Source organism: Balaenoptera physalus, assembly GCF_965194825.1.
Source record: "Balaenoptera physalus genome assembly, chromosome: 12".
NCBI classification, from domain to species: domain Eukaryota; kingdom Metazoa; phylum Chordata; class Mammalia; order Artiodactyla; family Balaenopteridae; genus Balaenoptera; species Balaenoptera physalus.
This window is the reverse complement of record NC_138897.1, coordinates 84,518,382-84,531,466: the sequence shown is the minus strand read 5'-3', so window position 1 is coordinate 84,531,466 and position 13,085 is coordinate 84,518,382. Positions and strand designations below refer to the sequence as shown.

Genomic DNA, 13,085 nt, shown 5'->3' with positions numbered 1-13,085 from the left:
AGTGTAGGGTCTCTTTTTGGGATGATATACTCTGAAATTAGATCTATGCACAACTTTGAGAATGCACTGAAAGAAATAAAATCACTGAATTGTCTGATTTTAAAGGGTGAACTTTATGGTGTATGAATTATATTTTAGTAAAGCTGTTATTAAAAAAACAGTATAACCATATTAAATAAAAGTTTGAAAAATAGAAATCCCCTCTAGTCCTACACCCCCAACATACAGCTATTTCCCACTTGTACATTTCCTTCTTTGTCCCTGCACTTATATATTTTACATATACACTATCAGAGAGTATCATTTTCTATTCCGTTTTTAACTTAGCATTTCATCACAAACATTTGTTCACATTCCTATGAGGTCTCCATAATTGTTTTCAGATCCAAGTTTTAGGAAGATGAATGAATTCATTCAACAAATATTTTTTGAGCACATGCCAGGAACTGTTCTAGGCACTGGACAAGGCCCCTGTTCTCCTGGAGCTTATTTTCTGGTTGAGAGGACAGACAACAACAAACTGATAAACGAAGAAGATAACTTCTGATTGTGAGGAGTATGATATGAACAGAAATCCAATAGGGAAATGAGACAGAGAGGCATGGCATGGAGGTAATATTAGAAAGGGTGGTCAGGGACAGAAGTGACCTTTGAGCTAAGACTTAAGTGATGAGAAGACACCAACTATGTAAATTCTGAGAGGAAGTATTCTAGGACAAGGATACAGCAAGTGCAAAGGCCCTGAGGTAGCAACATGCTTGCATGCTTTAGGAACAGTAAGAATTTGGGTGACAATGCAAAGGGCAGGTTTGGGGAAGGAAAGATGTGGCAAGGGACCAGGTAGGTGGCAATGGAATTTGAATCATCTGAGACTGCCGTGAACATCACTTTGGCCAGAAGCAAAGACCAACGAGTCCTAGTTGTTCAAGTCCAGTCCTAGCGTAGTTGTCAAAGTTACCTCCTGGCCTATGCTTGGGAAGGAGCCCGGGAGCCGGAGCTCAGGGTACACTCTGAATCAGAGCCGGCACCAGCCCCCTGCTCAGTGCTCTGGCTTTCCCAGGTGCTTTCCAGCACAGCCACATGAAGCCACACCCAGAGAGCCCCGGGGGCCTCCGGAGCCCGGCTAGTGTGTGGGCAGAGCCAGCAAGTGCCAACCTGACAGCTGATGGCAGCCCAGCCCCTCCCTGCCGCCTCACCACCTGCACATCAAAGTGGCAACGCTCCTGGCACATCCGCTTCCTCTGGCCCCAAACCCACAGAGCTGGCACTGCGCCCCCCAGCACAGAGCCTCTACCCCTCACCTGGCACCCACGGCTCCCAGCCCTGGGCTTTGTAACTCTCTCCTTCCCTCAAATCACAGGCTTGCTTTGGAGACAGGCCAATCTGGATCAGGTCCCCTGTGAAACTCGCATGGCTCCCTGATTTCTGCCTGGTAACACTCATTGTTCTTTGCATTACTCACTTAATATCTATCTGTCTTTCGCTTTTGACTGTAAGCTCCAGGAAGGCAGGAACAAGGAATCCATAACGTTTAGTACGTCTTACAGTGCTGTCAATAGAAATATAATGTGGGCCACATATGTAATTTAAAATTTCCTAAGAGCCACATTCAGTAAGCAAAAAAAGATAAAGGCAAAACAAATTTTAATAATATATTTTCTTTAACCCAACAATCCAGAATATTATTTCAACATGTGGTCAATACAAAGACTGCTAATGAGATATTTTATATTCTTTTTTCTCATACTAAGCAGTCAAATTCCAGTGTATATTTTATATTACAGCACATCTCAGCTAGGATGCTAAATTTTCATGGGAAATAATCTTATTTGGATTTTATCAAATTTATGGAGAGAGTCCATTCACTTACCCAAGTTGTGCCGAACATACATAAAAGTTTTCCAGTAGTGGAATGAACAGCTTTTAACTTTAAATTTAAATAAAGTAAAATTAAATAAAATTAAAAATACAGTGCCTCAGGCACACTAGCCATATTTCAAGTGCTCCATTGCCCATGTGGCTAACGGCTACCATATTGGAAAGAAAAGATATCAAAATCCCCATATTTGCAAAACGAATGGATTGATAAATCCCACTTTCACCATTTCCTTTTAATATGACTTGGGCCTTGGGGTGGTTTTAAATACCCACCAATTCTTTGATACTCCCCCTGTCCAAAGGTGAAGCCTGATTCCTCTCCCCTTGAGTCTGAGCCAGACTTAATGACTCACTTGGAAGGAATGGAATGTGGCTAAGTGACAGTGTGTGACTTCCAAGACTAGGTCATGCTGTGTGCTGTGGGTCTGTCCGCCTGTTCTACGTCTTGACCTCAGATTCCCCCAGAGAGAAGGTCTCCCCGGCTCTCTCGCTGCTGTGCAGTGGAAGCCACCTCCGTTGGGCAGCGCTCTCACCCAAGAACACGTCTGAGCCTCAGTCTTCGGATCAAGCCCACGCCTGGTCCAGGGGGCTGTGGTCAGGGTAGCGAGGCCATGAGGTCACAAGGCCAACTTTTCTCAGAAGATGCCCAAAGCACCAAGGACATGATGGTCTTGGTAGTGCCCTTGGGTGAGTCTACTAATGAACATGGACCTGTTTCCTTGTCTGTCAAATGACAGATGATAGTAGGACTTAGACCGCCCATCAGGTAGCTATGAGGGTCCAACGAGGTTGTTCAAAGAAAAGCCCTTTCCAACAGGAATGTCTCATTTAAATACTATTGCTGTGACAAAGGCAGCTTTCTGTGTACGTGAAATAGAAAAATGTAACCATCGTCCGATTAATCAGGACTGTCCTATTCAAAGAAGTCACAGAGGCTTAGGACACTGGGCACATTTTAAACACCAGTGAGATTAAGAAGATGAGGTTGAGTTAAAAAAAAAAAAAGCAGCAGCTGTTTCTTGCCTGTGGCGTTTCTAGCTTGTGCACATCATCCCTGTAATATTTCTTCTTCCTTTTTTGTTAATGGCTTGGGGGTTTGAACACTGTTTTGTTCAGCCACATGGGGAAATGTTTAATGAATCCTTGTGAATATTCATTAAATGCTGTTAATATTTTCTGGTGGGGGAGGCCCTGCTGCCTGTCCGGCGGGTCTTGGAACCGTGGCAGGGAAGCCGCCCACCACTTGATTTCTGTTACTTGTTTTCCATTTCGATTGCCCTATTTTCTGAGACCTCAGGTGGTTTGCAGGGGCCAAGGGTGGAGGCAGAGCTGGCTTCCTTGCCTCCTCTCCCCAGACTCACAAGGAGTTTTAGAGAGGGGTGGTGTGGAGTTAAAGATGACTATACCCTACCCCGCAGCGACCACACTCCTTGGTATGTACCTCCAAGAAACCCTCACACGTGCACAAAGAAATATGCAGGGAATGCTCCGGCAGCACCGCTTGCGACAGCAACAAAGAGAGAAACCACACAAATGTCCCTAACGGGAGGATGGGTGGATTTAGAATATTCCTACTAATGGATTACTATGATCCAGGAGTGAAAATGAATGACCAGGGCTGTGTATTACGGTTGAGTCTTTTTTATTGAGATGTAATTCACACATCAATGCAGTGGTGTTTAGGATATTCACAACATTGGGCAACCATCACCACTAAGTCCAGAATATTTTCATTACCTCCAAAGAAACCCCATACCCATTAACAGCCACTCCCCGTTCCTCCCCACCTGTAACCCCAGGCCACCCCTAATCTGCTTTCTGCCTCTATGGATTTGCCTATTCTGGACATCTCATATAAATGGAATCATACAACATATGGTCTTTTGGGACTGGCTTTTTTCATTTAGCATAATGTTTTCAAGGTTTGTCCACTTTGTAGCACATAACAGTATTTCATTCCTTTTTATGGCTGAATAATATTCCGTTGTACGGATAGATCACTTTTGTTTATCCATCAGTTGATGGACATTTGGGTTGTTTCTACATTTTCACTCTTATGAGTAAGGCTGCTAAGAACATTCACATACAAGTTTTTGTGTAGACATTTGTTTTAATAATCTTTTTAAAATATATTTATTATTTATTTTGGCTGCTCTGGGTCTTAGTTGCAGGATGTGGACTTATTATTTGTGGCATGTGGACTCATAGTTGCGGCATGCAGGAGGGATCTAGTTCCCTGACCAGGGATCAAACCCGGGCCCCCTGCATTAGGAGTGCGGAATCTTACCCACTGGACCACCAGGGAAGTCCCTATTTTAATAATCTTGAGTATATACCTAGGAGTGGAATTGCTAGGTCATAAGGCAATTCCTCGTTTAACTTTCTGAGAAACTGCCAGATTGTTTTCCAAAGTGGCTGCACTATTTTACATTCCTACCAGCAATGTCTGAGGGTTCCAGTTTCTTCACACCCTCACATGGTTGAATCTGACAGACATAATGTAGAGAAAAAAACAAGTTTCAGAAGAATCTGTTCAGTATGACCCCATTTCTACAAAGTTTAGAAACATACAAAATAATACCATAGATTACGCAGAGCTTAAAAAAAAAAAAAAAAAAAAGAATTTGGGATCTTTGTAAGTAAAGAAGACCCAACTACAAGTAACTGTAGTGGCTTTAAATCCAAAAATTCTTTGCTACCCCTCCCTTTAAGAACTGGAGCTTAATTTCTCTCCTGTTGAGTGTAAGCTGGTGTACATTACTTGCAACTAGTGAATAGAAAAAGGTAGAAGTGACAATGGGTTATTTTAGAGACTTGGTCATAAAAAGCATTGTGGCTTTTTCCTTTCTCTCTCTTTTGATCACCAATCTTGGGGAAAGCCAGCCACCATATTGCGAGGACACTCAAGCTGTCCTATGGAAAGGCCCATGTGGTGAGGAGCTGAGACCTCCTGCCAATAGCCAAGTGAGTGAACCATCTTGGGGAAGGATCCTCCAGCCCCAATTGAACCTTCAGATGACTGCAGCCCAGGGCAGCCTCTTAACTGCACTCATGAAAGACCCTGAGCCAGAACCTCCCAGCTAAGCTGCTCCTAGATTCCTGACTCGCCACACTGTGTGAGATAATAAATGTGTGTTGTTTTAAGCTGATACATTTAGTGGTAATTTGTTAAATAGCAATAGATAAGTGATAAGGGATTTATTATCTCACATAGCAAGCCTCTTGAGAGAGCATATTCCAGAGTGGTTAATTCAGTGATACATTGATACCATCAATGACCCACATTTTTTAAAACTCCTCACTCTACCATCTTGAACGTGCTGGTTTTTGTCTTCAAGTTTGTCTCTTCATGATCTCAAAGTGGCTGCCACAGCTCCAGACACCACATCCCTATAGAACTGCACTGAGTGAAAGAGGTAAAAACACTTTTCCCACAAGTGCACCAATAGATTTCTCCATATGTCTTATTGGTCCAGGCACATCACATACTCCTGCCCAAACCAGGCACTGCCAAGGGGAGTGGAATCACTTTGAATGGCTTGGGCTAAAGCCAAGCACCAGTGGTGGCCATGGAGGCATGCTACTCAGATCTCCCTAATGCAATGAGGGTAGTTATCTGACAGCCTGCAGGTGCTGCACCTTCAGATCTGCTGCAGCATTCATGCAGATACCCTGCTCTCCCCAGTCTGTTCCAGAATAGTAACTGTATTTGGTGGGGGTCCTAGAGCTGGGAAGTTTCTGTCCCATGTGGGACTCTAACTCCACATCAGCCCGGCTGAGACTTCCTCAGAGCCGCACTGCAATCTGAGGCTCCTCTTCACCAATCCTTCCTTCCTTCCCCTTATCCTTTCCCATGTGTCAGACCAGCGTTGTGATCTGAAAGCTCCCTGCCTCCTCCTGCTCCCTCCCTCTGTCCGTCACAGGTGGCTCCCTAAGCCAGTCTGTTGTCTTGACGTCTGCTTCCCAGGGGACTCAAATTGCCACATAGCCCCCTGGGTCTAGAAATAGGCTTCATTCCCTACACGTGAAATGGTGTACACACAAACAAAGTCAGGAAAGAGGAATGGCTGTTGGGTAGGTAGCCTGCCGGGCGTGCACGGTATCAGATGAGCACAGACCCCGGCCCCGCTTGGACTGCTCGTGTGGGACCTGAAGCGTTACTAACCTCTCTGGTCTCAGCCGGCTCCTCTGTAAAAAAACACTCAGGATCGTGGACAACTTGAAATAGCATCTGTAAATCTCCTAGCATATAATAATAATGACAGCTACCATTTGAGTGATTCCTGGTTTAAGGCACTTTATGTGGCTCATTTATTCCTCACAGTTACCCTCTGCGGTGGTGCTATCTGTGGCCCCAAGTCTGAAGCCCAGAGAGGTTAAGCAGTTTGCTGAGTCCCACGTGAGTGAGTGGCAGGGTGGGTATGGAACACGGATGATCCAATCACAGCACTGATGCTTAGGGGGCTTCGGGCTGTACGGGACACTGTAGGTGCTTGACGCATGCCGGTGGTGGGCTTGATGGCTCCATGACGGGGCAGTTCAGCATGATGACTGCTATCATTGACGGAGCGCTAGCTGTGTGCCGGATGCTTTAAATAAATTATCTCATAGAAATTTCACAGCAGCCTGTTGAGGGAGGGTCTCTGCAGGCCATTTTACAGTCCAGGAAACAGATGCACAGTGAGGAAGGTACGCGGCTGGGATTCCATCAGGGCAGAATGACCTCAGTGTCCACAAGCAACCCCTGCACTGCCTCCTGGAAAGAACCGGAGCTTCCACAAAAGGGTGGGCCTGGTTGGAATCCCAGCTCTACCTGTGAGCCCTGTGACATCGGGCAAGTTACTTAATATCACCAAGCCTCTGTTTCCCCACCTCTTAAACTGGAGATAAATAACACTTAACTCAAAAGTTTTTTGTTTTCTTTTTCTTTTTTTGCTAGATTTAAATGAGAAGACATCTTTAAAGCTAGGACAGTGTCTATTACCCGAGGAAGCTCTTAATTAATCATCACAGAATTCCAGGCATTGTTGACATTTATCTCGGATTCTTGTCTTCACAGAAATCATAAATCTGGTTCTGATTATCACCTCACGCACAGGTTCTTCCCAAGGATTCTCAGTCTTATTCTTTTATCTATTCTCTAAAATATCCAATTTATAAAACTTTGACTTACAACTCCTTTAGAAGCCCAGCTGGTGTGTAAAATGATGCATTCTGTGGCACCGCAAAGAGCACAGGCCCCCAGGGACCCGGCCAAGAATGGGATCCTCAGTTCTTTGGTACAATAAAGGATCCTTTTCTAAAACGAGTAATACCAGCTCACGTGTTTGTGGGGACAATCCAGATCTTCCTGTTTAAAGCAGAGCCCCCATCATCTCATTCCCACAGGGAAGGCCAGCAGAATAAAAGGCGAATGGCCACACCTCCAGCTGTCTTTAGAACTCCTCACAGATCACAGGGCTGTGGCAGTCGCCCCTCACTCAGTTTCCTCATCTGTAAAATGGGCATGATATTTGCATTCTACAGTATCCTACACCCAGCAGGCGTGTAAAGGGACTTGGTGCCGTGAATGTTTGTAGAACTGGATTTAGTCATTCACATAACTCAGCAAGGGGTTGTTGTCATTCACATCACTTAACAAGAGTTTGTTGAGCAATTTCTTGGATCCAAAAGAAAGATAAGATGGGATTGCTGCCCTTCGAGAGGGTTACTATTCGAGGGACATTGGGAAGACACTTTATTTAAACCCATGCCTTCTCTCTTCACACACTCAACCATTCCATGTTTTAATGTTACTTGGAATTTCAAAATAAATGAAACATGGCCAGGAAAAAAAGAAAACAATTAAAACAATACACACTCTAAGAGATGAAAATAAATGTCCACAATTAGAATTTGTACCCGAATGTTCATAGCAGCACTATTCACAATAGCCAAAAGGTGGAAACAACCCAAATGGCCATCAGTGGACGATTGGATAAAACAGATGTGGTCTATCCATACAATGGAATATTATTCAACCATAAAAAGGAAGGAAGGACCAATTCACACCACCACAAATATTAACCTTGAAAACATTATGCTAAGTGAAAGAAGCCAGTCCCAAAATATCCTGGATTGTATGATTTTGTTCACACAAAAGTCCAGAATAGCGAAATCTATAGAGACAGAAGGTAGATCAGTGGTTACTTAGAGATGAAGGCAGGGAAGCGGGGTTGGAGATTGGAGAGTTAAAATAACAACAACAGCAACAATAATAATGATAAATATTGACTTTGCATGTCCATCACCCTCTCCCATCTACCAAGACACTTGCCCCCAGAAACAACCATTGAGTAGAAATGCATGTCCCCAAACTTGTGAGTGTCATAGGAGGTACTGGAGGAGTGTGGGCTGAGAGTATGGAGGAAGCCTTGGAGAGGAGGCGGGAATGAAGGAAAGGTAACATAGTCCCCTGAGAGGGAGAGGGCAGGGGGTGGGGCCTTGGGGGAGGAGCACAGGGAGCCCATCCCAGGAAGGGTTTGGGTCTGGGAGTTACCAGGGTACATTTGGGGGATGTTGAAGAACCTGTTCTGGCTGGAGCAGCAGGGCCATTACAGGAGAAAAATAGTAGGTGGGGTCAGAGTGCTGGAAGGATAGGATCATGGGGTCCTTGGGTGGCCATGGCTTTTGAGCCGGGGGCTAATGATTTAAGAGGCAATGAGGCTGTGCTTATGCCCAAAAGTCTTTACACACACACACACACACACACACACACACACACACACCAGCAGCAACAGCAGCTCAAGTCCCAGGGCTCAGATACTCAAGCCTTTTTGAAGGAAGCAACCAATAGCCTAAGCCAGGGTGGGGAGTCCCCAGGGATCCATTTCCAGGACCTCCTATCTTCAGAATCAGGCAAAAAGATTAAACTCAGACCAAACAGCTCCATCTGGACCCGCAGCACCAATACATTCCACCTCAACCCCCAACCCCAGGAATTGGGCCCCCAGTCTGGTCCCCCCTGGGGCGGGACCGGACAATGAGTCCTCACCTGGAGGAGGCCTGGGTCTGTGCACTTCCGCCAGCCCCTGCCTCACCCCTGGGGCAGGCGGGAGGAGATCGGCAGGTGCAAGGGATGGGGAATGAACAGGACAGGTGAACTGGGGCACGTGGGGTGGGGGGTGCGCAGGGAGACCCCGGAAGACTAAGGGCAGATGAGGGGAGCGTTAGCGCCCACGGGCCGGATGTGACTGCGGGCTGAGCACTTTCTCCCTCGGCTCGGAGCGCCCGGCTGCTTGAATAACCGTGTTAATCTGTGCGCATCCCGATGGGGGAGCCCCTAGACTCCATCTGTAATCAGGTCGCTACTCTCATTTAGAGGGTTTAATGTACCGTCGTTCATAGTGGGACACGCAGTGTCAGCCCATCAGCCGCTCAAAGGAGCTGCTTTTCTGTCTCCTCCACCCCTTTCCCTCCACCTCTGCCCACGAATCTCAACTGGACCCTGGTCTGTTGCCCCAACCTGCCACACGGCTGTCGCTCTCTCCTCTGAGATGTCCTCCCCTGCAGTGGTACGGGGATGGTCCTAAGGTGCAAATCTGCCCCTACTTCAAACCCTTCCTGTCTCCATGCCTCACTTGGACCTTGCCCAGCCATGGCGTCATCGCCTGCATCATCTTCTCCAGCTACGCACCAAGTGCGCAGCATGCAGCAGACACCCTGCCTCCTCTGTGCTTTGTGGTGGGAGCCGTCCTGTGCACTGTCAGATGCTGAGCTGCATCCCTGGCCTGCACCTACTAAATGCCAGTAGCACCCTCCACCCCAGTTGTGGCAACCAGAGATGTCTCCAGATATTGCCAGATTTCCCAGGGGGCCCGATCGCCCCCCGCTGAGAATCACTGCTCTGTAGGCATATACAGAAGGCCAGGACCACCTGCTCTCAAGCCAGACAGGCCTGGATCCACCCCTTTGCCTTCCGAGCTACACAGCACTGGGCAAGTCACCTTAAATGAAGACAAAATGGTTCCTCTCTTGTAGGATTGGGTGACTGTCAAATGAGGTGATCCATGAAAAACAGCTGCACAGCCAGCACGTAATAAATGCTGGCTGGTGCTAGTATGCCCTGCTTTGTTTAGTTCCGTATTCCTGGCATCACCTTTCTCCCCCTTCTGTTGGCCAGCAAACTGTGTTTGTTCTTCAAGATTCAGCTCGCCCATCAGCTCCTCCAAGAAGCCCCTCTCAACCTCTCCCAAATCCTGGACATTTCTCCTCCCCCACAGCGTGTCCCACCTTGTACTGAAGTTGTGTGTTTAAGAGTCTGTCTCCCGCACCTGCCTGTGATCCCTTAGGAGCAGAGGTCTTTAACCCCAGCCCCTGCGTTCATGCTTAGCTTTTGTTGGGATGGAAAAGTGCATGTCGGTGAATGTCTCTGTCAGTCTGATCCGTAGAGATTGAAAGCCCGTGTGTCTGGCCCGGGTTAGGTACAGTGGGCTGTAGTCACCACAAAGAAGGCTGGAAGCGCATTAGCTCAGAGCATGTCACCCACATCCTTGACCTCATCAGTTTAAGGCAGGGATGATGCAGATAAGGTACCCTGTCTCCAGGTCTCAAACCCGATCTCTGTGGCTCACAGAGTCAGCTGACTCTGAGAATCTCAGTTTTCCCATCTGTGTAATGGCAATCATCACAGCTACCTCCCAGGGTTACTTTGAGGACAGAGGTGATGCACCCTGAGCAGTTTGCTCACGATAAAGACATGCATTAGACAGCAGGCGAGCAAACCTAGCAGAGGAAAAGGATTCACAGAGCACATTTCTTTACTAGAGAAGACCAGCCAGGGGTGGCAGTGGTGGATGGTATGTTTCCACATCAGGGAGAGTTTCCTCTCCTTTGTTTGTGGTCTTAATCTAGGAGATGTATGGGACACACAGCTTTTTTTCCTGTTGAGATGTACAGAAAGGTCTCTGTGTCCACGAAGGACAGAAGCAAAAGAAAGCCGCTTAAGTCGTAGCAGCCGATATCTAGCTTGGAATCCAGGAAGAATTAATTGATAACAAGGGTCATTAATCCCCAGAGCAGGATGCCACCAGCACAGATAATAGAATTTCAATTACTGGAGGGTTTCTTGTCTATTAAAGCCCTCCTGTTTCTACAAGGCAGTGTTTAACTACCAGAGCCCCCAGGACACCCTCCCTGCCACATCACTGCAGAGCATTCTTGGTATCCTTTGACCTCTCGAAGAGCTAACTGCCTCTGTTCTGTCTTGTCGTGTGTGTGTGTGTGGAGGGGTGTGTGTGTGTGTGTGTGTGTGTGTGTGTGTAAAGAAAGAGAAAGAGAGTCCCAACTAGATCCTACCTTGCAGTAGCTTCTTTACTAAAATGCCTTTGGAAGGTATTCAAACAATATCATTCCTCTTACAATTAAAAAAAAGTTTTAAAATTGCACAGATAACCCATATTCATTGTAGAAAAATCAGAAAAATCCTGACAAGCCACAAGAGACAAAAACAATCACCCATAACCCCTATACCCAGAAAGACCCAGTGTTAACATCTTTCCATGGTTCTTCTTTGTTTGTTTTTCAAGTTCAGCCAATTGCATGAATGCATGCAAACTATTCAAGATGAGTTAGGATATAAAAAATACCCCTTTTCCTTCTTCCCCAGTCCCTCCCCACAGAGGTCACTGCTATTAACTGTTTGGTGTGAACTTGTCCACTGTCTTGTTTTTTTGTAGACATGCATGTATGTATAGATAGATACGTAATATTTTTTAAAACATACACAGGATCGTGCTATGTGTATGTTTCTCTGATTTGCTTTTTTTGTCACCTGACAATGTGTCTTGGAGAGCTTTCTGTACCCACTCATTCAGATCTTCCTTATTCTCTTTGACAACTGGGTAACATGCCACTGCATTAACAAACTGTGATTTGTAGACCCACTCCCCTCCTGATGGGCACTTAGGTTGCTTCCAATTTGCCACTAATGCAAAGTGTATGTCTTTGTCCACATGTGCAAGCATTTTTTTGTGGGAAAGAGTCATAGAAATGAAATTATAGATCACTTGATTTAAATGTTGGTAGACATTATCAAGTGCCTCTCCAAAATGACTGTCCCAAATTATACCTCTCCTTATGGTGCATGAGAAAATATGATCCCCCATGCCCTTGGCAACACTGGAAATTATCAGTCTTTTTTTCTTTTTTGGTCAATGTCCTGGGTAAACACATCATCTTCATGTGCATTTCCCTGATTACTATGAAGCTAGGCATCTTTTCATACGTTTATTGGCCATCAGCCTTCTTTCTGTACATATGCAGCCATATACACTTTTTAGATGTATTACATTGCTTCCTTGTAATCTGCCTTTTTTCTGCACGGTACAGGAAGGACATCTTTCTATGTCAGCACACGCACTTTTGCATCATTCGTAGTGCCTACATGCGTCAGTACCACACTTTTCAATCAGTTCCTTATTGTTGGGCATTCAAGTAGGTCCCCATCTTTTGCTGTTTTTGCCAAAACTGTGGTGAATATCATTACAGCTAAGTGACACATTGAACACTCTCTGATTTCCTTGGGATGAATCCCTAGGAGTGGAATTGCTGGTCAAGGGACACACATATTTTAAGGCTATTGCTACTTATTGCCAAAGTGCTCCCCAGAACAGCTGGCTGGCAGGTCTGCTTTCCCACCAGAAGTTCATGAGAGTGTCCTTAACCAGACATGGCCAAATGTCCCCTGGTGGGGAAAAGTCACCCCCAGTTGAGACCCACTTATTTAGAGACAGAATGATTTCAATGCCCAGGCAGCTCTAGACAAATATTCCTTTTATTCCCTCCTATGGTCTGACTCAGTGGTTCTCAAACCTGAGTGGTTTATATACAATACCATATATACCCTACTTTATGGGCGGGGAATTTTCAAGGATAAATTGACTCCATCCTTTATGTCTTATGTGCTGACGTGAGAACCTGAAACCTCCCTTATATTTAACACCACCGGTCTCCTGAAGAGCCCTGCAGTGGTCACAAAGGTCTTTCCAGCACAGAATCTCTCTCACACCCAGGCTTCTTCTGTGAGGTCAATGATGACAACTGCCATTATTGAACATTTCCCATGGCGTCGGTCCATCCCACTGCATCCTCACGTTGACTCTGTGAGGTAGGCACTATTACTGTCCCATTTCACAGAGGAGACACTGAGGCTCACAAAGCTTAAATAA

At 45.9% G+C, this 13,085-nt stretch overlaps 1 protein-coding gene across 12 annotated transcripts in view; it reads left to right on the top strand.

Annotated features, from left to right (window-relative positions):
* The window catches only part of SPRING1 (SREBF pathway regulator in golgi 1), a 316,969-nt gene that overhangs the window by 178,130 nt on the left and 125,754 nt on the right, over positions 1–13,085 (top strand). The window lies entirely within an intron of this gene.